We start from the raw sequence: 24,620 nt of genomic DNA, 5'->3' as shown, positions 1-24,620 counted from the left end.
AAGGTGTCGTGTTACTGAAAGAGCATTTTAGTCTCAGACCCTGAGGGGGACGTCCCATCCAGGCCATCTGCTCAGCCTGAGACTGGGAGGAGGAACAGTCAGATATGGTGCAGATGTGAAATATCAGCATAAGAGGGCTATAAATTATCATGACGTAAAGAACAAGTGACCTTCATGGTCTGTGTATCGTTTTTTTGCAGGCTTTCATGCAGGGAAGTGTTAAGGTTAATTTAGGGAAGACATTGAGAAGTGCAGACATGCTAGTGTGCAGCTCGGGCCACAATTTTTGTCTCTGAACCCGACAGGCATTCTGTTTTTTATGTCCGAACCCGACCAGAGCCTGAATTTCATTTCAAAATGTTTGTCTGAACCAGTCGGACCCGTCCAGATCGGGTATCCACATTCTACTGAACAACAGAATAAATGTAATTTTAAACTACTGAAGCAAAGAAAATCCTGCTTCGCCTGCCAGTTGCTACTTGAACACTGTCCAACATTGGCTATGAAATACTGCAAATGACATTGAAAGTCAGTTTAGTCCCTGCATGTTAGGGCCTGCTGCTTCAGTTTAACAGTTTGAGCACTGCAAGACTCTTTGTCTACTTATAGAAGCAGCAGTCAGCACAATTTCGGCACACTTTTGTTTATTATTACATCAGCACAGAGGTTATGCTTGCCAGATGGGACCTCTAAATGAGCCAAGAGAAGCAGAGAGCACAGGGCGAATGACCACGAACAGACACAGCGGAGATGTCACGTCACAGCTCTTACAGAGTGCAGATGTGGATTTGTGTTTGTATGCGAAGGAGCATCCCGGGATCTAAATGTGGTATGAACATCATTATTTGCTATGTATATTGTGTCCTGTTCATAGTCCTGTTCATGCTGACAAATAGTCAAACTACAATCGTACGGTATCTCTGGCACCAGGAATAGACTTCAGTCAGTCAGGAAAAGCGCAGATGACACACACCTCTGTCATTGTTTTTGAGGGATTGTGAGCCATCAGGATGGGTGATATGGTAAGAATGTGAAATACTATATGAGAGGAGTGGGCCATGTTCTGACTGATGTGATCTGCATTTTGCCAGGGAACAATAAATCTGATTACACTGGTTAAACAGTCCGTACAGCGCTGTAACGCTTCTGAAACCAACACCATGATAAAAATATCCACAATCTTCAATCACAATCAAGATAGAATAGAACAGAACCGTGATGCTCTAACTCACTGTACTATAAACACTACAAGACGTGTAAATCACAAAAAGATTATTCTGTTCTATGTTTTTTTTTATTTCATTGTCACCTGACTTCTTGTGGCATGGGACTATTTAGGTCCAATCACGTTTAAGTGATCATGCCTGCACTTAACATTCATTAAGCTAATAAAGGATAACAGCACAAGAGGTATCAGATGAATGACATATCCCGCTAAACCCACAAAACTTGAAAAAGCAGCCCGTTTGGTGCTAACACAGATACCTGAAGTTGTTAAGTTTCACCACATCATATGCCGGGAGGAATAAAACCAAGATATGAACCATCCTGTTGCTCAAATATCAGGGTGTGAAGTGATCAGTGGATTTGAAGTATTACACCACCAGTGTGTACTCAGGTATTCACCCCAAACCCCCCAAAATCTACTCATTTCTAAATACTAGTTAAATATAGTTTTGTGACCATGTAATATGATCCAACAGAACCTGTTGAGTCCAGAAACCCTGACGCACAAAACCTGTTTGTAGTGAGGAGTGTGTTGGTCATGGTTTGTGGAGAAGCAGCAGAATGTGACCATGAAACCCTCTCACACACTGGGGGAAAGAGTTTCCATGAGTGTGTGTGTGTTAAAGAACAGCATATGTACAGCAGTCATTAAGATCCCAGCAGTGTAAAGACCAGCAGAAGGGAGTGGCGTCTTCTTGGGCCGACCCACAAGTTGAGACAGTGCAGGGTGTTCACCACGTCTGTGCTGCAACTGCAGGGCACAAAACGAACTCATGTGCCCACTAAAGAGTGACCACATTCACACACAGCTGGTACAGCGCACTCCTTTCAACTACAAAATAATCTCACATGTTCACTCAACATGTGTCAAACATGTCACTAATGCAATACAGCTACAGAAATATAATATTACCACGCCAAAGACTCAAATTGTGATAATAATCAGCTGGTGGGCCTTGGAAAGTTGATCCATCACAGCCAACCTGGAGTCCACCCACTGTTCACATCTTAAAAGATAAATATGTATTATGGTAAATCCTACTATTACTGATACATTTAGAATATTAAAGCAAGCTTCATGGAATATGCAGGAATTATACTATATGGTGTAGGAACTTCACAGACCACAGAAAACCTACATCACTATATCACATTTGCATTCTACACTTGTATTTCAAGTTTAGTGCTTGTTTTAAAACAGCCACTTCCAGGGAGTGTGCTGGAAGTATGTGTTAGGTTGTTTGGACAAGACTCAAGTCATGCAGCTCAGTCACACAAAGTAAAAAGCTGGAGGGGTTGAAAGACAGTTTACGGCTCCACCATGGAAACTCGCACATGTGACACAAGTCTTATCTGACTTGACCAGAGGAACTATGCACATTTTTCATTTTTTGAAAGTCCAAGATATTTTGGCATTTTTTACATCTAATGCCTCAAAAGGTTCCGTCATTAAATCAGTAGCTGACTAGAACCTTGTTTCCATTAAAGAGGAAAATTATATAAAGACAATTATTTCGAGGGAGCAGGGCCTCGTGGCGCAACGGTAGCGCGTCTGACTCCAGATCAGAAGGTTGCGTGTTCAAATCACGTCGGGGTCAAGCTTTTAAGACATAGCAAACAAATATATCAGCAAGGAAAAACAATACCTAGGCATTGCTCATGGTAGAACCTCAGATAAAGATGCCATAAATTATTTGCGAACTTGGACCACATATACTCTGGATGCTGTAGATTATCAACTTTAAAAGTTAGATGTTTCATATCTTTATGTACAGATATTAGGTTAATCTTAAATCACTGACCCTAACGTGATTTGAACACACCTTCTAATCTGGAGTCAGACGTGCTACGGTTGCACCCCCTCTTGAATAGTACTTTGTTATGATGATTCTAAAATTCAATGCGTCTGTTTATAATATATGTGGGTATGCAAATCTGGGTGCTGCAAGGAATTGTTTGACCACGTTTTCTCCTTTTATATTGTGTAGTATTAATAAGTGTATTATGCGCTATGGGAGATAAGAACGTCAACCAGGTCTTATCACAGCTGCCACTTAAATACTAAAGATCATTTCATTCAGGCAGGAACCCTCCTAAGCAAAAAAGGACTGAGGGCCTCACCTCATCATAACTCTTCTTTTTCTTTTCAGATAACAGATCTTGTGGATGATCTGACAAAAGGCAGAGCAGTGAAAGTTTCTTGTCCTGTGAAAGGCCCACCTGGATGTACTTTCTACCTCCATGAGCCGTAACTTAACCAACGTCACTCAAATAACTATCAAGAAGGTAAAGAGGATACTGTACATCAACAAGAAAGATATGGAGTAAGAAATGAAATCACTTTCACTATTAACTGAGATGATATATCATTGGTCATTAAGAAACCATACTGCACTTTTTGAAGACATTATTATAAATTGTCTTTTGGTAAAAAGTGTTAGTCATGTAATGGAAATGTTTTTTAACACAATAAACAGTACTTTAAAGAAGTTTCCAATCCAACAGACACTACTTATTCTTCTGAATCTTTGTCAGGGAAGGGGCATAAAGAGAGGAAAGTCATTTTCCAAAGGATCACTGTGGCAAACATCCAAAATCCACAAACACTGACATCTGAAACTCTGAGCCACAGAGTTACAGAGCGATGGACTCAAAAATACATAAAATGTAAATAAAGGGAAGGAAAACTGTCTTAAGAGAAAGGGAAAAGGAGAAAGAAAGCCCATCTGTGGGGTTGTATCTGTAAGGAGTTCAGCCCAGTGTATTCTGGTACACTGTGTTTATGCCTTGCCAATCCTCAAACTGAGATCTGCTCTTACTCATCCATTATCTAGTGATAATAAGTGATTGCTTGGACAAGATCTGACAAAGAGAGAGAAATGAAAGAAGAATTGTGCGTTTGACGACTATCGAGTTTCAATCTAAGCCTGAAAGTAACAGTTCTATTTACAATAAAACGTCTCTGGAGAGTGTTTTTACAACTGCTGGACGAAGAAACATGTAGGGCGCTGAACGGAGGAATTACAAAGGCCAATATATCAAGAGAGGAATGGCGAAAGAAGAAGTCAAGTGAAGTCAGGTAACAAAAACTGAAAACATCCACATGGATGATCCTGGGGTGCACAAATACTGCTGTGCCGTGCTGTGCCATGCTGTAACTGGTTGGATTTACTGGTATTAGGCTGAACTACTTTATGCTAGGCGTGCCTGAAAAACTGCAAACTGTGGGGTTTATCTTTGATCAATCTTTCTTTATGTATATAAACCTACATCTTTGTCATTAACACCTCTACACTGCATGGGTTACATTAACACTGCATAAAATACACAGTAGAGGTTGCCAAACTTTTCGGCCCCTAACCAACCCCCAAAAATAACCAGTGCCAGAGACTTGCCACCCCATAATGATATCACCGCCCAAGGTTGCAATGTTTCCTGTGGTGCTATAAACTGAGCTACTATAGCTGGTGCTAACCTATGGAGACAAAGGAAGTAGATTGTTTAGCTTTTGTAACAATTAGGGGTTTTAATTGTTTTTAAATTGGATTTGATTTCTGGAAATTGTCTTGCTGCCCTCCCGTTGGATCCCTTGTTTGGGAACCAGTGAAGTACATAGAACTGTAAATGCCCACTTCAGTCACCTGACTTCCATTTGTTCTACTGAGCAGTACTCATTATGTAATACTATAAGAAGTCTTCAACATCCAGTCTTCCCCTAAGCCTACTTTACTTTACTTTACTTTACTTTACTTTACTATACTATAATATTGAACATAAACTGGAATAATGAGGTCAAACATGACCTCTTGCTTAGCCATTTCAAACCAGCCGGGTCAAACCTCATGTCCACACTTACCATTGTGTACAGTGAACAGGTACTGTGTCTCATCATTACACCTCCCCACTGAGTGACAGAGCAGTTTGCTTCATGGCTGGGGAAATGCTCATTGACCCTTCACAGGAAACAGGCGACACATAGGAAAAGTACTTGTGAAACTTTCATGTAGATCAAAAAGACAGAGAGAGGACACTGGAGAGTGAAAGTGTGGAAGCGGGAAGGGAAGGAGGTCAAGGACTAAGGATGTGATTAATATATTCATGGGCAGAAATAACAAAGACAGGAAAAGAGGAGAGTGAGGGCAGCCAGTTACCTTGCATGACAGTGGGGTCATGTCTCACTGTTCATATCTAGACTGTATGACAAATTCAAACCTCTGTGGGAGACACAAGAGTTCAAACTAAAAAACTCACTAATCAGTACAAGTTAACCTTCAGTGGATGAAACCAAAGGACTAAAGCTTCAAACAGGAAGCCTCTCTGAACTCAAACCTGTAATAATTGTAAACTGACCAAAACTGTGCAAAGCAAAGATTTGAGCCAAAGTCTCCCTGTCAAACAAACACTGACAGGCAGATGGATGAACCCACTGAAACTTCACAGGCAGACACATAAACTTCCTGTTGTAAAACTGACAGAGGAGGATTTTTTTGATGCATCAATAGCATATCTGACTCAGTGAAATGGATTAACGCCTTCAAAGATCAGAGTTTAAAATGTCTTCTTCTTTTTACTTTCTTACTTTGTGTCAATTTCTTCTCAATTAGCCAAGCTGATAATAGACTTGTCTGTCAGCACCTCATTGAAAAAATGTAGAGACCAAACGAATTGCCTTTTGTTTGTTTTAAAATCTGAAAGCCAGCCAAATGATCTGTCATGCAAACACAGGTAGGAGCATGACGTAACCCAGATGAATTGAAACTAGGCCAGGATTGTCACCAGGAAGTTTCACCACATTATGACATGACATGAAGTCTCTCTGGGTTAATGAACTTCCTATTCAAATTCAATTCTTTTTCATTTTGGAACAGAACATAATTTCCTGGTTAAATAGAGATGCCTCACACATTATGCAGATGTCAGTCAGTACTATTTATTCAAATGCTGCTGACACGGCGGTACGATAATGAATCTGCCTCTCTGTACTTTTACATTCAGCAAAAGCTACCAATTCAATCCTGTTTTCATTTAGTCTTGCTTTCAGACATTGGGAAATCCAGCTTATTAAATGCACATTATCAAGTCTGCTCAGATTTATTGAGATCATAAAGAATTATGGGATAATTACTGAATCATCTCCTCCCACACGCATGAGAAACTATTACTTACTATACTATCATGTATAAAAAAGGTCTAATTCTATTTTTTCCAGATGAATGCAATCTGCTTCTGTTTCATGGCGTTTCCACAGTGTCAACTCTGAGAGCAGCCATAGGAAGAAACACACATGGCCGATGAGCAAGTCAAATGTTTTTCTGTTCACTGTCTTGACACTTGGCAGCATACACTGCGTCCAAAGGCAAAGGCTGACAAAGACACCTGGCTCACACACACTGTCAGCAGCCTGTTAGTGTGAGTGTGCAGACGAGTTTGCTCGCATAGTGTCGCTGAAATAGCCTTCCAGCATTAATGTCATCATTCCAGAGTCCAGACTCATCAGTGTGGCTGGTATTAAATGCTGGAATATGAAGTGAGAGTCTGAAGTCACATCAGATAATAAAGACTGAGGGACATCAATATATATATATAATTATTTACTGTCCGAATTCTGAAACATTATTGATCTACATCAGACTTGTAAAATGTGTTTGCTGTTTATCCAGTGTTTGTCATTCTCTGCCAATAAATAAGACTTTAAAACATCAACCTTCACTCAAGAGCAAAAGTTTCAACTGTAAATAATGTGACATTTATCATAGTAATTACCATTATTTTCTTGGCCACATTGTTAAGCCATAGCAGCTTGTATGCAAGATATCCCACAGCCCTCTGTTTATTTGCATGCATCTATTTATGTGTGCCTGCATTTTCTTAAAGCTGTGCATATGACATTTACACTAATAAAACAGATAAACACTCAAGCCGTCAACACAAAGAGTCACATTTCTTTAGGCTTGTCTCACTTCTAGATTTTATGATCATTCCACTCGCTTGCTCTGTTGCTGGGGTAAACAAAGTTCGTCTCCAAAAGAGAGAACTCCCTAACCTGAAGAACAGAACGCATCCTCCTTGTGGTTCTACTTTGTGAACACGCTGATTTTCCCATGTTGCCCTTCTAATGGCAACGGAGTCTTCCAAACATAACGGCATTATATTTAACTTTCAGGGAACCCACCCACAACTAATGAAGTGTCTGTGAAGAGAAGATTGCTGCTCTAGATGTGCACTAAAATAGAGGGTTTGCATGTGAAATTATCAGTTCTCCACTGGAGTAGTTTAAGAATTGAAACTGGACAATCCTCCAAGCTACCAACAGCGTCCTATCTGCTTCTTTCTCCTGTCTACTAATGGACTAACCATCCAACCTTCAAAGCCTCAGAATAATGCACAAATTTGTTCTCATGTCTCAGCATGATCAATCATCATGCTCTTAGCTTTTATTTCTTCATGTTTATGTACATAGTTACTACATGTCTGAAATTTGTAAACCTATGAGACAATACACAATCACCTCTCAATAGATGAACTACAAGAAAAATAGACCTGACAAAAAGATGATAGCCGGAGATAAAAGGAAGAAAAGAAAACAAGAGACAGAAAATACAGACGACATGAGTGGGCAGGATCTAAATGGAGGATAGAGTAAAACATAAAGGGGTAGAAGAAAAGAGGGAGGACAGGAACTGGAGCTGAGGAGAAGGGAAGGAGGTGGAGAGAGAATAAAAAGGTGTTGAAAGAACGCACCAGAGGCTGTGCTGCAAGGTTAAATCTAATGAGCTCATTGTTTTTATCCACAAGTAAATTAAGACAGTTGAAATTTTCACACACACACACACACACACATTGTGTTATCTCAGGACCTGCTGATGCTTGAAACAAGACTGTAATGTAAAATAACCTCAACACATCTCATTTCCTTTGGCTGTGCATGAAGACACACTAAGCTGACTTATGGGATCACTTCAAAACATCTCAGAACTGTGAAAACATGGATGATTCCACAAGTCCCATGGATTTTACTTCTGTAGCTTTGTTGTAACTACATCCAGTCTATTCCATTTTTAAACTTGTTTTGCCTACTTCTCATTTACTCTATGATTTGCCATGACATAATGCAAACACTCTTCCAACCTACAATTGCAGTTTAAGTGCCTGCAACAACCCCCCCACTCCCCACATCCACACACACACACACACACACACACTGCTCCGTGCCCTGCCTCTGCACAATACTTTCAATGGAGCTGTTCTCATTAACGTCAGTGAGTGATGGAGGAGAGCCCCATCGATCTCTCCTTGGGACCACCAGTGCTGAGTGCCGCGTGTGAGAAGAGAGTCACTGAAGTGGAAAATGGCCATGTGTTGCCCCTGACTTCAGAGTCACAATGCGTCTCTGGGTAGTGGCGGTGGAAGACCTCTCTGCATTTGGGTTAAAAGGTGAAGATCCACTATAAATAATGCTTTGCTGATCCAGATACTTTAAAGCAGAAGGACTTATGTGGCGCTTTGAGTGTGTTTACTTCCACCTATAGACCCATGCTGTGTATCTTTCAATAATTAGAGGCCAATGCAAGAACCAAACACCCCTGTGTTAAAGAACCGGTTTTGTTTCCTTCTATCCTTATCCGTTTTTTTCCTGGATAAAACTGACTCCGCTAAAGCAGGACATTGAAACAGTTTGTCAAACTTAAGGTAATTAATCCAAGACGACTCAATACTTTCAATGTAAAGACTGTCTTCTGAAACTAAGCTCGTGATAACATGTAGATTGGTGTAACACTGCTAACATCTACCCCAGAGGGTTGTTGAACAAATTGAAAGCCATAAAAATCAATTTGTCCTCTCCTCTCCTCCTTGACTCCAAAATTGGGCTTAATACGGTAGCATACTTAAGGAAGACCTCAAATCTGGCCCTGGATCATCTGAGAACTTTTTCATGAGAACGCTGCAGGCGATAGACACAAGGGGATGAACGTTTAAGTGGCTGGAGGAGGGGTGCTGGGAAATCTATTTGGTTGACAGACTGTGCGTTGAAGCTGACAGTAAGAAACCTGCTCGACCAGGTCATTCACCTGCACCTGAAAGCGCATACACAGACACACACGTAAACACACACCCACGCACTCTCTCAGGGCTGCTATAAACACATACTGATGAAAAATTGTGTATCTGTTAGGAGGTTGGAGTGTTTGACAGATGTGCTGTGCAGATGGGGGATGTTTACACACCCTTGGTTTGTAGAGGCCTTCGCAGTCATTAGTTTATGAGCAGAATCAAACACAAATACCACAGAGGGCTTACTCTGTTAGTACGGTACACAGTGACTCTGTGGTGTAATGTGAGCTAAGATACCTAAGACCCACTGCTAATCGGCCTCCTGCAAAGAATATCATCTGGGCTGCTGCAGCACCAGTCCTTTCTCTGAATCTGAATGAAAAAACAAAGACAGTGAAACCTGTAGTTAAAGCAGCAGTTAGCACAGACAGCTTAATATAGAATTGTACTGCTTTACTAGTATAGTTTAGGAAGAAACTTTTACTAAAATACTTAGAAGATGTGGACGACTTTTTGATTCGATACGATTCAGGTGCATGCAATTGATATGAAATGATATATGCCAGGTTCATTTTTAAGAACCCACAAAAAGCATACTTATTTTGTACCCTTTTTAATTTCATTCATTCATATTGCAAGGCGTCTCATGTGCTTGGCTGTGATGATGTCACAGGGTCAGGGTTGAGACGACCCCTACACAGTGGCGAGTGTTGAGCAGCTCACATGCCTACATTGGTTGAGAGGTCCGTAAACTCCACCAAAATGGCCTGGGTATATCTATATATCTTTATTGGATATATTCTACATTTTTAGTATTTAGAAACATCTCACTCTCTCTTTTCTAATTTTCAAAAAACATAAAAATCAATGTAACAGTGAGTTGCAGCCTTAATTGAATGCAGTAGGTGCATTTCCATTCCTTCACCATGAGCTGTCAGTGTGAGCTATCGATGTGAGGGATCTGTTTGCAGGAAACAGATGCTACTTGGAGGCTGGCTGCCCCTCCCAGGCATTACTGATCCCTAATCATAGGGTGTGAGATGGTTGGTCTGTCAGTGGCAACTCAGCATCCTCAAAGCCTCAGAACAGTGAAGGTCAGAGACGCATCTGCTATCAATGTACTGTAACTCTTACCATCTAGCAGCAACAGAATAACCGACGCCAATTCCTATTGACATTGTCACGTCTGGCTCAGTTGTTTCTCAATTGCTTCTGGGCAGAGGTTAAGATACTCTAGTAGGCTACAGACATTTACTATTCATAAGACAAATTTGTGCAGCACATTTTCACGAGGACAAAGCAGTCCATTTTCTACCCAACATCAGAGAAATGTGAGCTGAGCTAAACTTGAAAGAATCATGTTTTAATAAATCCTGACTACACACTGAAAGTCAAGACAAACTCTTGAATACACTGCAACCACCTATGAGTTCTTATTTAAATAGCTCCCATGCCTTTCAGCCGCACTTCCTTAGTCTGTACCCAATGACCCTGTTTCATGGTCCGAGCAATGACTAATCATCCCACAACATGTTCTGTTAGCAGAAAAAATGTCTGGGCAGGAAATTACTCTGCACAGATAAATCCACAACTTTACATATTCATTTTTGAAATTCTTCCAGCAAACTGTCGGTCATCCAAACCAGACAAGCTGCAGAATCATAATGTCATATTAACTTGAAATGTGTACGCAAGTACTGCTAAGAGAAGAACTTGTGTTTGGTGCATCTTTTAAATGTCAATCTTCTATATTTTACAGTTGACCTGAACATCAGCACCTACATCAGCCAATTTTTACTAAATGCACTTTAAAAAACTTTTGATTTGCCAAAAGGGAGAAGGTATAGATGTACTTGATTCTTTAATATGAATATATGTCTTAACTACTGTTTAAAAAATGTGAGTAGCACAATATCACAAAGCCAGCAACATATGAGGATAAACCCAACAAGCCAAAGGCAGACTGAAGCGATACAATAACCTTTTTAAAGAATAATGCATCCTAGCAGCAAAGGCTGCATGTCAGGAAATTATATTTTGAGTTTAATGGGTGCCTTCTTAGGTTTTCCTGGAATGAACTTCAAACCATATAGCACAGAATTACTCCTGTGGGCACCTGTCAATTCAAATCGAAAGTATTTCAGTCAATGCAACAAATAGGCTGAGTCATCTCTGAATCATTCTCCCCTGAAGAATTTGGTAGCCTTGGGCTGCAATCACATACCGTAACTGCCCTTGTTGAAGAGCAATGAAGAACTAGGTCATTTACTCCATGCACAGTAATGGACAGTTTGTACTCCAGTGTTGAAACCCAAGGCAGAGAGTAACCATGATGCCATACAGCATGGTCTACGCTGCATACTGATGCAGACCATGGTGTATGGCTCATCCACTTCTCTCAATGGCCAGACAAGAACATTAAAACTCACCATCTCTCTGCCTCAATCAGTTCAATTGTAAAATACATTATCTCCTCCAACATATAAGATTCAACATTCATTTTACTGGGACATTTTTCTTGGGCTCTTCACTTTATTTCATACAGAAAATATACAAATATGTCGATAAATAAGCATGAGGCAGCCCCACACAAAACAAACGGAGCCTCTTTTCTGCATTGCGGGCCCTTTTAATAGCTGACATTTTGACATGTAATGGGTATAAAAAGTTTTAGGATCATCGTATTTTGCATTCTGGCTCAGTGTCCGGTCTATTACAGACAAAAAAATAACTGAAGTTCAACATTCATCAGCCCCAACTCCAGCATGATCCAACAACTTTCAGTTTCCATTGTTTGAAGTATCAACGTCTGTAAACAGAAAATACTCACAATGACGTACACCAGTTGCGTAAGCGCCGTGTCAATCCAATGCAGAAGTTTAAACCAGGCTTCAAACTACAGCCAAGGTCAAACAGCAGTGCTCGGTGCTACAATAATAACACACAGCACAAGTTAGACGATGCATACTTTTTGTGGCTCAAAACATTTCAACAGTTAAAACCTCATCAGACATTTTGAGGTTGTTCAAAAAATGGGATATGATCGCCACCTGATCTGCTGTCGGTAACATTGCAACGACAACAAGAAAACTGAGAAATATCAGGCAGAATAATTCATATGCCTCATATGTCCGCCGAGCCAACTTGGATCCACAATACACTTGCCCAAGGTGTAAATATTTAGCTAATGTGTGCCTGTTGCAGTTATACCAAACAGTGTATACACATCTCAAGGAGTTCTAAAGATAACAGAGCTTTAACTCATCTTTTTGAGAAACAAGAGAGAGAGACTGTCCATGGTGTAAAACTGTGAATACCAAGTTATCAGAATCAGTGGCATTGTTTGAGCGCCTCTCTACCATCCTTGATCAACCAAGGTGAGAACATTTCAATGTCACATTCCTCAAGATCCTCACGCATTTGTTTGGAAGAACAGGATAACAACGAAAATTAATGCTAAATAAATTATGCTATGAGCCCAACCCTATGACTACTCAAAACAAGAATTATGTATCACCTACAAAATGCATAAAATACTTGTATATTATTATCTTCTCACAACTGTAATTTCCCCTTATTATTGATGTATTTGTGAGTGATTCTGATTTCTGGATTTAAAAACTGATTGATATTGGCTGACACAGCTTCGAGTAAAAAGTGAGTGACTGGCCCCAAAAATCCTGATTTAAGCGCCTTTAGTTTTTAGACTTTAGCTCCAGAGCACAAAACCTGACAAAAACCTTTCTTTTGGCATTCATTAATGACAAAAAGGCTAAACTAGTAGCAAACTTTCCCTTTCATAATGTTCATATGCCACTGCCTGACTCAAAATAAATCAGCCCAAGTGACTGTTATATCCCAAAGTCCAATATCCCAGTCCCGCCAACGCCTAAGCCCTTCAAACATCAAGGATTTAATTTTCTCCTGGGCACGCCTTTTCTGTCTGGATGTTAGAGAGGATAACTGGGTGGGCAGATGTTTGGGAAAATCCAGACTAACTGCTTCAGCTTAATATATCAGCCAAAACACAGAATACATGAGGACAACTGCTAAATGAAGCAGTAATCACAGGTGAATTCTGTATTTTTTTGTCAATGTAATATCTTATTTCAGATGCCAACAGGCCAGTGTCATTCAGAATAACAAAGTGTAAAGACAGATAATATATCACAGAGAGGAGTTATGATTGCTTTGGCATAGTGCTCTGAGCTAAACATGTAACTCATAGCAGAAATGTAACAGTTTTTTTACTCGCCAACATGATAGATTCCAGATCGGAAGGGAACAGTTCATATGCTCAATAGATACACAGCTCTAAAGATACTAGTTACTTCTTTTTGTCAAGATTTTTTTCAGTATCATGTAAGTTAATTAGGCTTAACTGCATTGGGGGAGCTGCTGTATCAACAGCATGAAAAATTAAGCTCTTGCTGATAATGAATACTGAATGAATCATGATAATAATATCCTTAAGCTAAACCCATTTTAAAATACAAAAAGGGGGTTGAAAAGCCCTTCAGAATAAGATATTTTACTTATTTTACTTTAGGTAGGCTACTCAACACATCGGTCGCTGGATTAAAAGGGCATCAGGACATGATGTAGCCTAAATCATTACAGTTAGTACAAGTATTAAAGGGTAAGTGAGTCCACTGATACACAAAATACAATGATGTCAAACAGGCACTGGATTAACATTGGCTGATAGGGTTTAGATTTGGTTGTTTTTTGATAAAAGCTCATTGCAACTACTGACAACCACAGTTATTTACTTTATGCATTGAAAGAAATGCCTTTGTGTGCATAGTGCTCACGGGTTGAAAGACCCAGGGTGCATTAGAGGGATCAAAAGCCAATGACAGACAAAGCCACGAGAGCATAGTGATTTTATACATGACATTTTTTTTGCAAATCGTACATGTTTGCACAAAGCGTTTAAAAAAATATATAACAACTCGTGAAGCAGGAAATGCAATTTACCAAATCATTCTTTATCCTAATTTAGTTTTTAAAGACGGTGCCTCTGGCAGAGGGTCTGCCCTGCGTGACTGTTGCTGAGCAAGGCACTAAATGTGTAGGGGAACACCACAGGCAAACAACATGTAGCGTGGTACACGTAATGTTAAACACATCTGTGTTTACTGAGTCTACACAAACCTGCCAGTAAAAACTCCTCAGGGAGTTACACATTTGTCAGGCTTTTGTCAAGGTTGAAATTATAACCTGTGCAAAGAAAGTTGTTTGACAGGTTCGAAGGCGCAGAGGATTGAGAAAGACAAATGACACGGACAGATACCCTATCTGACCCCGTTTCCTGAGGAGGAGATGGGAGTCATGCTGGGCAAGATAACACAGAGGATACACAGGTCAAAGACAAGCCAGAGGGACGCTAGCTGCCAGGAGATACAAAATCCACCGGCTGCAGCAGCTTGTGTAAAAACAACCTGCCACTGTGTGTAACAAACTAAGTGTTTTAAAACGACAACAGTAAAATAAATGTCAGTGACAGAGGTTGTTGCTCACAGTAAAACAAACAAACAAACAAAGAATTATCACATGCTGGCTTGAGCTTAACGCAGCCTTTTAGCATCTCTCAGCTAGCACCTTTGTAGCAACAGGCTGCTCGCTCACACACAGCAAAAAAAAGGTTAGCCTTTAGCTAGCTAGCTGGTGAAGAAAGTCCACACCTAACAAGCTAAAAAGCCATGTATTTTTCTCAGTTTTGGTGGAAAGAATAAAGAGCGAATATTTCACTTACATGTGTCAGTTGGGCAGAAAAACATCTTCAGGTGAATATAGCTCTGTTTGTCCTGGATGTGTTGTTTGCTAACATGTTAGCCGTAGCTAGTTTATGAAGCGCCACCAATGCAGGAAAAGCACAGCTGTATTGAATTAGGTATTAAGGGCTGCATTCCATTTAGCTGTACTCACTTGTGGGCCTGGTATAGTGAATGCTAGCCCACTGTCATGCTCACTGACACAACTAAATGGAAAAGACACAGTAAAAACAATTAGTTCCACGATAGATCGTAAATAAACCTGTGATTTCTCTGTAGTGAAAAGTTGGTCTGAATGTTTAGTGATTTACCAGTTTGACTCTCAAACGTTTTAGATACTCCATATAGTGCACTCATTGTTTCCCACAATGCATCATGAAAAGTGTTGTACAACCCATGGTCACTACCCTAGCAATATATACCATCATGCATTGTGTATAAATGTAAATACTCCAAAGGCTTCAAATGCAATAAGCTGTTGACAAAACAGAGGATCACACCCAAGAGGGCCTGGCATGGCTTGCATGTTGAAACACTGCGAACCACATAGTTGGCCTCTGCTACAACTTGCTCAGAGCCTGATCCAGCTGGAAGCACGAGCTGTCATCTCACGAAGACGTGGGATGAGGAAACCTAGAGGAATAACACAAACTGCCTCAGAAAGTAACAGCTAAGTTATTGATCAAAAAACAAATTGAACAAATCTACAGAGTAACATCTTGTCTATACACACAATATAATTTACCCTATAATGCAGCCTTAAAGGGACTCTTACCTTTGTTGCATTTTTACACTTTTTTTGGATAAGGTTAAATTGGTATTAATAAGGTAATGACACTCTAAAATGCAAGACAGACCCACCAGGAGTAAAAACAATTATTTCACTCTCATAATATTTAGTGAAAACTTCAACCAATAAAATTCTTCGGACCGAAGGACCTTATTGGCCGACAGACCTGTCTGTTTGCTGCATGGACATGCAGGTTTTCCGTCTGCTTCTTGTGGCGCATTCGGGCCCGCGTCATCAAGGCATGTGAATGTAAATGTATATAACTTACCGAATCCATTGCTTTGGTAAAAAAAAACTCACGTGCGTGCGCGGAGGCAGTAGCTTGTAAGTCTGCTTGTAAATAAAGTTTCTTCAAAAAAACACCGCGGATGGGAACGAGGGGATGGGGCATTGGAGGAAGGCGGGATGATTTGAATGTGCTGTAATTCTCAAATGCAACAAAGGTAAGAGTCCCTTTAAGGAGCAATATACATTGAATGGATAAGTAAAGCAAATGTATTTGGCTATCCACATCAGAGCTGCTGGTTTGATGAGGTCAACTTCAGTCCATTCCAAGTCAAGCATATTATATTAACCATAAATTATTGTCCCACAACTCTTAAACAAGGGTGAATCTGAGTTTTAGCTTTGCAAACATCTCTCTTCAGGCTCGTTGATCAGAGATTAGAAATAATCTCAGTGGTAAATCTTGATATGAAAATCAGAAGAGTTTTTTTTAACTTCTGGCTTAGACACATTAAAGCTCTCTGCAAAAGTAGCACCTATATCTATTTCTTTACCGAACAGAAATGCTGATAAAAGCTGTCGATCAACCCAACTGACCTCAAGTTCATTGTATAATCAAACTTCTGAAACCATTAACGTTTCCTGATCTGCAAAGCTGCTTCCTTGGCTGCATCCATTGAAGTTTACCTCAACCAATGTGATTATTTCTGACATAAGAACAGCTCTGAGTCTGGGAAATGACTGTATAACTACAACTGGGATCCATAAAAGCAAGGAAAAAGAGTATCTCTTCACAGTGCCAGACATCGGAGCTTCCCTTGACTCAAATATGGAGCTTCAGCAGCCTATACCGTTACTGAATGGAAAAGTAATGTCTGTGTATTTTAAGAGCAGAAAAAGGAGGCCTCCATGTTAAGACATGTAAAGTGAAGACAGTGAAAGCTGTAAAAACAGTCTTTAAGAATGTGTTGGGAAGGGAAGTGCTTCTCCATATTGCCAGTATTAGCAAACACAGTGCTGGACCTTTCTGCTTGAATGACATTTGATTTAACAGCTTGATCCCTTACTCAGTTGTTCCATTAAGATAATCTAAATATGGATTACTTTGTTTCCCAACCCATCCACTGGCATCAGTAGCTAAAACCTATGTTATTATATGTTTTCATGAGCCCATTTTTCCCCCTTACCCTACAATAGAAAAGGTGTTGGGTCAGTTAACAGTCAGAGTTACATGATAGGAGTTTCATGGTAACATTTTCAACAGCCTACCTGTTATTCTATGGTGACTAATCTACGATAACAACTCGGAGTGTAAGAGTTGAATGGTGTAGGGATGGAGTGAGGTAGGGCAAGCAGGAGTGATATGACAGGAGAGCAAAAAATCAAGTGGTTAACTAACTAAGTGTTATGTGTTCAAGATGTTAAGGTGCACGATCGCTTCTGGGTAAATAAGAAAATGGATAATAGCGAATTATGGCATAAAAATAATTCCAATCTTGTTTCAAACACCTTAAGACGACTTTTTTCTTGGAATCATTCAGCGCTATAGCATTTCGACAGAAAATGATGATGACACAATTTAGTCTGACAATGTAAACACTTGTAAAAAGTAAATGACGTGAGGATGTGGCACTAGACGAAAAGCAGTATTATTGTCACAGTGAACCTCTACGGACAGGCCTAATCCCCTGCTGTAACCAACTGTTTCCATGATGTTACCTCGGCGTTCGCCAGTGAAGACAAGGTGGGTCTATCGGCGTTTGCGGACCTTAAGGGGGATTTGGAGAACAAAGGAGAGAGCCGCGGGGGGGCTCGCTGAGCCTCGCGGACCGATCGCGACGTGTGATCTAATTAGCATATGAATCGGAGTCCAGCCGCTGGCTAGAACCTCTCTCTACTCACCATTGGAGGAAACCACAGACCCTTGAAACTAATGTCACTCGTGATTGGTTGGTAGAAGTGTTGCTATTGGTCACCTTATGGGTCATTGCAGTGCACACGTGGGGTCACAGCATTCCGCACGTGGGGTAAGCCCCTCCCACACAATATTTATAATAAAAATGTATATATTAATATTTATTATTATTTATAAGTAAGCCTTTACCAAAAGCACTGCAGTTAATTAAAACTAAACATTCATGTGATGCTTGATGTTATAGGTGAACATATTGTACAGGGAACAAATGTGAACAAGGTATATGTGGAGTGAAAGCTTTATTTACATACAGCAAAAATATTGTACAAAAACTCAGATGAGGCTTGAAATGTTTCTCTGCAGCCTCTGGGTCATGACTTCTTTGTGGGACTCTTCTCCAGTGTGTAGACGTCTGTGGTGTGTAGCTGTGAGATCCAGTGTAGCTTCCAGTCTTATATGAAGTGTGGGACACAGGTCGGTGCACTCCTGGCTGTGGAAGGATGGATCCATGTCATCTGTCCCGCTTCAATCAGCTGTAAACACATTCAGTAAAATTAGCACAGTTCAATTACAACATACACCTTTACATGTAACTGGAAAATTATTTAATGAATATAACCTTACCCTCTTTCTTCTCCGACAACTCCTCAATGCTGATGTAAGGTCTGGTCGGATCATACTGGCTCATAGTGTGTCTTTGTACGTCATGGACAGGCAGCTGGAAAACAACACATGTAACATGACTTTATTATTAATAAACGGAAATAGCCGCGCTGCATCACCATAGGAAGATCCACAGCAAAAAAACACCAAAACAATTCAAAAACAGTTACTTACATTCAATGGCTTAATTTTCTGCACTTTAAATCCGGACTTTCAGCGTCTCAGCCTAACGCCTCTTTGTTTGTGTGTGTGTGTGTGTGTGTGGAGGGGGGGGGGGCTGAGGCTGTGAAAACATACAGAAAAAAGTCACGTTGATGAAAAAACTTAACGAGAACAAACTGTTACATCTAAGTAATTCATACATATTTACACATGCACTAGATCTGCTCCAGCACTCGATGCTGTATTCGTATTTTAGCAACTTTCTCGCTATCCCAAAGAGTGGCGGACATGCTTTCAGATGTAGGGTTAGCTTAGTGGTTAGCATGGCGGCTCTAGCTCACCGTAACTCAGGGACTGTGCTTCCGTCTTCTCCGCCTCGACTCGTCCACACCGGGCCCGCGGCTCTGCCTCCACACGCACTCATCTTCTCCTCCAGGGAACAGTGTCGTGTCGACTTCAGCAAGTTATTTACCCCGAAGACAGAGTCACTCGTACGGGACAAGCTAAACACGACCCGCTTCCTGTCTGCGGGACACTCGACGCTGCTGCACGGCGTTTACGAGGCTCTGATTGGACGAGTCCATCAGCTGATGACGCGAGCGGGTGACGTGAGCAGCGGTGTTCAGTACATTTACACACATGATTCACGCTGTTCTGTGTTCGTAACCTTATAGTTGAATGCACTTATCGTAAGTCGCTTTGGATAAAAGTGTTGACTGTTTTAATGGAATACTGAGAAAGTTTAATAACAACAATTAGACAATTGAAGTTCAAATTATGAAGGAATTTAAGCTCTATATTGTGTCTCCTTTATATTTAAAATAATAATCAAACTGAGTGGAGATGTATGTTGTATCCAAACAGCCGGCTGCTGTGTTTTGTCACTGTGCAGTCCATGGGGGATTAAATATTACACTGAAAAAATAAATCATTAAATCAATGAATGTTTCATAGCAATTTTGAAAGTAGTGGTGAAAAGGTACCATTTATAATTCATGGAACAGCTTAGTTTGCCATTGACATGTGAATTTGATGCCAGTATTTTGGGAGGACAGATATTTTTATGGAAAGCCAGTAGAAGTTTGGAGCTTACAGGACACAGATGATCATACCCAGCATAATTTATTTGCTGGTAGAGGTGTGGTTTACACTTCCTCTGTGCATTTAACCAGCACAATTGAAAAAGTGACTGTAATCATGCCACTCTGTACAGTTGTTGAGATTTAGGATTGGATGACAATAAAAATTTGAAATAAAGTGCATTGTTTCATTTCTTTTGACTGCATTGACCTTTGTTCGTGGTATACAATATAATTCATTATAGCACACTTACTTACTTAAGAACAATTTAAAATTTCAGGTTTAATATTTATTTTAAGCCTGGTTTACTCAGCCAGATAGTTTGTTGGTGCCTCTTACATATTGGTGTTATCTGCTCTCAGGGAAACTGATTTGCATTTGTGAAGCTCAGAGCATTGTCATTTGCATGTGAAAGCGTCCTGTAGGAGTTGGAGCAGGGGGGGTCAAATCTCAACAGCTCACAGGCTTGACAACTGCAGGAACCCTGAGCGTTTCCTTTGCTGCCTGCAGATACGTGTGAAAGTCGTTAACCGAAGGATGTGCCAACACTTCTCTGCGACACAGATTGACACAAACGCTTCTTTTCATGCAGTGTGGAAGCGTGGGACCTCGTGGCGCAACGGTAGCGCGTCTGACTCCAGATCAGAAGGTTGCGTGTTCAAATCACGTCGGGGTCAGAGTTTTAGGAAATATCCCGTAGTGTACAGGTAATATGAAATATTTGACTCTGACAGTTCATCAGCAGACTTCACAATATGTCATTTGACTGTTATTTTAATTTGAGATTCTGCCGTGAAGAATATACAGAGCTTTGTTTATTTGCCAAATGCTATGGTAATGTCTTAAAAAGCCTGACCTCGACGTGATTTGAACACGCAACCTTCTGATCTGGAGTCAGACGCGCTACCGTTGCGCCACGAGGTCCCACACATCCACATTCTCACGACATGTAGTGTTTACAAGGAAAACCAGCATCTGCTCTCATGATTTTTCTTCTATGATAAGTCAGTTCTCGTTGGCTAATAGCAAGTAATGACATCTTGTTAAAAGGCAGAGCTGTTAAGGTGTAATTTCTAACTCCATAAAGGCTCTATACATAATCTGATCTCAACAAAACCTCCAATCAGGATTTCCTTTTAGTTTGCCACAATGTTTACTTAATAAAAAGTAAAAGGGCCCCTCAAACAGTCAAAATCCAAATGTTTTGTGTTTATAAAGACTAAACAAAGACCTCTTTCATTTCGAAAATACAGACACATAAGGACATTTTGGTGGCTTTCTTAATTATCTTTGAGGTCTGACATTACTGAAGTTATGAGTGGTAGCCGAAAAACAAACACACATCTAACTTGTGCAAGATGACGTGCAGTGCTTTGGTTCCATTATCCGGCTTCTAACGGTTCAGGCTAATCATTACCAGGATTATCTGAACCAGTGGTTTAACAATACGAAGTCTTGACCAACACAAGGCCGTGTCTAGGGAGAAGCCAGCAGCTATCAAGAACTCATGTTTGATAAGTCACCATGGTCAGTGGCACAATATCCCTTCAAGAAAAGACACAAAGAACTCTCACAAATACACTCTTGCATATAAACACACCCAGTAATTCACTGTGTTCTCCCTCCAACATTGTTTCAGGTCCTGCTAAATCTGTGACTGTTTTGACAACAAAAGAAATTTCATTTAACTCCAACAGTGGTGTATAAACAAAGCAAAACCATAAATTAACACACAAATTTGTATCAACTATTAAAACCACATTACCAATGACAAGAGGAACTGACCCTGACCCAGAAATCCCCAACGCAGAATATAATATATGGAGCTGGAAAACCAGGCATGCAATGGCTTGGCATGGCTATGGCACACTCAGACCTTGGCAGTTACCATTATGGCATGGGGCCTGCTTGAATTGCTGAGAGTAGCATCTACTGCCAGATATTCTCCCAGCTTTGTGTGCAACACTCAAACCCAATGCATTCAACTGAGCGTCCAGTGTGGCGGATGCTTTGTCCTCAGCAGTCACAAATCTTTGCATGCATGCTTGTGCCCTCCCTACCATTTGCCTTTCTGTAGACCTTCTGTACACCTTTCTGTTTACAGCCCTGAAGTCATCTTAGCTTGAACGTGATGAAAGGGAGTCCCGGGAAAGATATGGAACTCGTGGAGGTGCCATTGTCTCTGCTAACATTCAAATGAATACTGAAGTTCAAATGACAGTCAAAGCTAGCCAGAGCCTGTCAGCCAGACGGGTTGCAAGGAAGTAGTCACATACTCCCTTTGACATTGACCGTTATGCCAAGCCACATAACTGTACCAATGTCAAACCTACAGTCCAGTCTTCACATATTTGTTGTACAGTTACAAAATGTGTGTTGTATTGACTCAGTAATCTAGTACACTGGATTATACATGGAGCCCAATGAGGTTAAAGTCCTTACTTTGAGGGCATTAACATCCAGTTTCGGTGAACAGTGTAGGAACCGTAGACCTTTTTGTACAAACACCCCAAAATTGAATATGACTGATAAACATGAACCTAAATGTAGTAATCCTAGTTGATATTTCAAATCCATTCCAGTGTATCATTGTTATATGAACATAATAGTGATAGACTGCATTGTATATAATATAGACCAGACACCTTCCCTGATGAGGGTCTGTCGGGCCTGCAATAAAAGCAGCGTCATTTGTTGTGGGGTTGTTGCCACTTCAAGTGACTTTCAGAGTCAAGAACCCCCCAATGTTCGGCCTTAAAACACCTAGGTCCCCTTTCGGTATGTTAAAGATACTCGTGCTTACCAATCCTGGACTGTTCATGTAATGTGAACGGGAACATTTTCAAACACCTTTAAAACTGAAAGTCAACACTTAAACCTTGTAGTCAACAGTGTATAGAGCACCCAAAATAAACTACACTGACTGAACTATACGTACACTGACACAGCTCGATAAGATCTCTGCAGCAGCCTTTTAGATTAGTATTTAACTACTGGTCTACTTCTGGACTACCATTTACTTGACCAACCTCCGTGGGAAATTAGAGGCTATTTTGCTCTGCACAATTCGTGTGCTGCAAGCACCCCTGCTTGTTCTCTTACTGCTGCTGGAGCTATGAATTGCAGACCCTACCTGAAGTCCTGTCCTGATTTAACATGTCCTGTTTCAAGAGCCAGAAGCTCAAAGGATTGAGTAAATCACTTCAGTAGGAAGAGTGCAGTGCATGCTGGGTGATGAACATCTTTTCTGGATGCTTGGGCAAATTTCAACTCGTGACTCTTTGGAGGGCGTGTGATGTTTTACTCTCAGATTTGCGAGGGGAAAAGTTCCACTGAAAGGTGTTAGCACAAAAGAAAGGATGATGCTAAGCCAGCTGAAAGAAGAAAGAAAGGGAGAGGAAGGGGATGAAGTAAAGCAAGAGATCAAGATTCAAGTAAGGGAAAACTAATTATTGGAAAAACCACAGGAAAAAGAACAAGAGGATGAGAGGTTACTGAGTCCACACGTCTCTACTTCTTCCCCTGCTTTGTAAGAAAATGACCTCGAAGAAAAATCACTGCTGCTTGACCACAGCTGAACCATAAACCCACTTGTGCTCAGTTACCATCAATCACATAACATCCCCTCATCCTACAGCTCCTCTTCATCACGTAACCAGTGAGCGGTAGAGTGTAGTGAGCTAATGAACGCAGACAACCCTTCCAAAAGGTACTTCCCGCTTTCTCCATTTGCAGTGTGTTTCTGTAGTGCTGCACTGGCAGAGGCTCATGTTAGGTCCTCGCCTAAGAATAGATTAGGATGGAAAGACTGAAGGCTAACAATTCCCAGAGGAGACAAACGGTGTTTGAAGCACTACATTTGAAAGCAAACTGAGCTGCTCATTCCATTATAGCGTAGATATAAGACATGCAGTTAAAAACTTTCTAAATTACAATGCTGCCTGTTCCTTCTATAAAAAGGCCAAGAGCCTCATGGTTTCAACTCCAGAAACAGATGTAACCAACTGGAAGCATTTTTTCGTATTCGCTTTCCCTAAAAATGAACTGGTTTAAAACAAACACACAAGCAGATTCTCAGTTGCTCAACTTTGTCGTGCAGCAGAAACTTGTCTGTCCTGACCTCTTCAACTGTGCTGAATCAAGCAGATTTCCCTTATTTTTCACCACGCAGAACTAAAAGTTACTCAATACCCAATTTGCTTTGAACTGACAAGGAGCCTGTGAGAGACGAGAAGCCTGAGAATAGGGGTCAGAAACTGGAAGTTTGCTAGGTGTGACTTTTATATTGTGGGACCAAAAAGCTGAAATGCAGTTAAGTGCAGATCTTGGTTTTCCATTTCTCTCTGTGCTGTGTCATGTCGCTGTATATCATTTTCTTTCCCAGGTAACAACAGATTATCCCCGTTCAAAATTTCATTCTTTGTTGTGTAATTTTGAATCAAAGTGGGTGTAATTGCACTTTCTTACACTGATAATTACAAAAATGAAAAACTCATGAACTATGGGTGGATTCATTTGCTGGAAGTTAAGTTAACGACACACAGGGACCTGGTCTGCCATAAAGGAAAATGTGTGATCTGACACAAGACAATAATACGCCTCAAAATGAAACCAAAACTTAGACTGAACATGTTAAATATGGACTTTAAAGATGTAAAGTCAAGACTAACTCCATTATAGAAATAGTCCGACATTTATTAACACCACAATTTGCTTTCTCGCCAAGACC

General features: G+C 40.5%; 1 protein-coding gene, 1 long non-coding RNA gene and 3 other non-coding genes across 5 annotated transcripts in view; 2 read left to right on the top strand and 3 right to left on the bottom strand.

The window, feature by feature from the left end:
* Positions 1-24,620, bottom strand: part of LOC133026865 (partitioning defective 3 homolog) — a 345,261-nt gene that overhangs the window by 316,040 nt on the left and 4,601 nt on the right. The window lies entirely within an intron of this gene.
* Positions 2,754-2,825, top strand: trnaw-cca (transfer RNA tryptophan (anticodon CCA)). Its single transcript has one exon. It is a non-coding gene; the product is annotated as a tRNA-Trp (tRNA).
* LOC133026947 (uncharacterized) lies at positions 18,269-19,387 on the bottom strand. Its single transcript, XR_009683242.1, has 4 exons — positions 19,153-19,387; positions 18,824-18,932; positions 18,611-18,704; positions 18,269-18,519 (listed from the first exon to the last, which is right to left on the bottom strand). It is a non-coding gene; the product is annotated as an uncharacterized LOC133026947 (long non-coding RNA).
* trnaw-cca (transfer RNA tryptophan (anticodon CCA)) lies at positions 20,497-20,568 on the top strand. The gene has a single exon. It is a non-coding gene; the product is annotated as a tRNA-Trp (tRNA).
* Positions 20,744-20,815, bottom strand: trnaw-cca (transfer RNA tryptophan (anticodon CCA)). Its single transcript has one exon. It is a non-coding gene; the product is annotated as a tRNA-Trp (tRNA).

Source organism: Limanda limanda, chromosome 20 (assembly GCF_963576545.1).
Source record: "Limanda limanda chromosome 20, fLimLim1.1, whole genome shotgun sequence".
In the NCBI taxonomy this organism is placed as follows: domain Eukaryota; kingdom Metazoa; phylum Chordata; class Actinopteri; order Pleuronectiformes; family Pleuronectidae; genus Limanda; species Limanda limanda.
Note: the sequence above shows the minus strand (reverse complement) of the source record. Positions and strands in the feature narration are given on the sequence as shown.